This window comes from Suncus etruscus, chromosome 1 (assembly GCF_024139225.1).
Source record: "Suncus etruscus isolate mSunEtr1 chromosome 1, mSunEtr1.pri.cur, whole genome shotgun sequence".
Taxonomy (NCBI): domain Eukaryota; kingdom Metazoa; phylum Chordata; class Mammalia; order Eulipotyphla; family Soricidae; genus Suncus; species Suncus etruscus.
The window spans coordinates 179,571,352-179,572,101 of record NC_064848.1 but is presented as its reverse complement, the minus strand read 5'-3'; the positions used below and the strand labels follow the sequence as shown (position 1 = coordinate 179,572,101).

Here is a 750-nt window from a genome sequence, read left to right as displayed (position 1 = left end):
TCCTGCAGTGGACCCTAGTTGGCAACATCTTCCTATTGAAGGGACCATATCCTCCTGAGCACATTTTGAGGAAAAAGACTACTTGCAAAGAAGGAAATTAAAAACTCACCCTTTTGACATGAAAAATGCCTTTTATTTTAAAAGCATTGTATCCCAAAAGCTATTTTAACACTCAGAATATTAACCTATTCTTTTCTTAACAATTCAAAATGTGTAAATCCACGAATTCCTAACTAGTAAAGCAAAGACTAAGAGTACAGGAAAGTTATACTTACCTGGCAGGGGAGATACCATGATCACAAAGGTGGTTTTCCCAGGGTGAGGTTTATCCATTGCACTCCGGATGTGCTGACCCTGCAATTCCCCCAAATGTGGGAAACTCAACTGCATAATTTGTGGTAGTGGGGGGTAGTTTCACACTCTCCCCTAAAAAAAAAAGTACAGAAAGTGTGTTTAAGAAAGAAATTAGGATAAGTTATAGATACCAGTCAATAACCCAATATAGTATATTGAGTTACCCTTTTTTTTTCCTCAGGAAGTAAGTGGGAAAGAGACAGTATTATTCTTGAGTCCTGAATCTCCAGCACTTAAAATAATTGTCCCTAGATATAGGAAAAAAGAAATATTTGTTTAAGGATGAATGTTCAGAAGGTGACTCAAACATTCCCTTCCAACACAAACATTCAGAAAACTTCTTATAAAAGAAGTGTGAGAAAAGGAAAACTTAAGGGACTGGATAGTAAAAAAATT

At 36.1% G+C, this 750-nt stretch overlaps 1 non-coding gene across 1 annotated transcript; it reads left to right on the top strand.

Moving 5' to 3' along the window:
* The first annotated feature begins 267 nt into the window (after positions 1 to 267).
* Positions 268 to 429, top strand: LOC126029531 (U1 spliceosomal RNA). The gene has a single exon (XR_007503016.1). It is a non-coding gene; the product is annotated as a U1 spliceosomal RNA (small nuclear RNA).
* Positions 430 to 750: the final 321 nt, after the last annotated feature.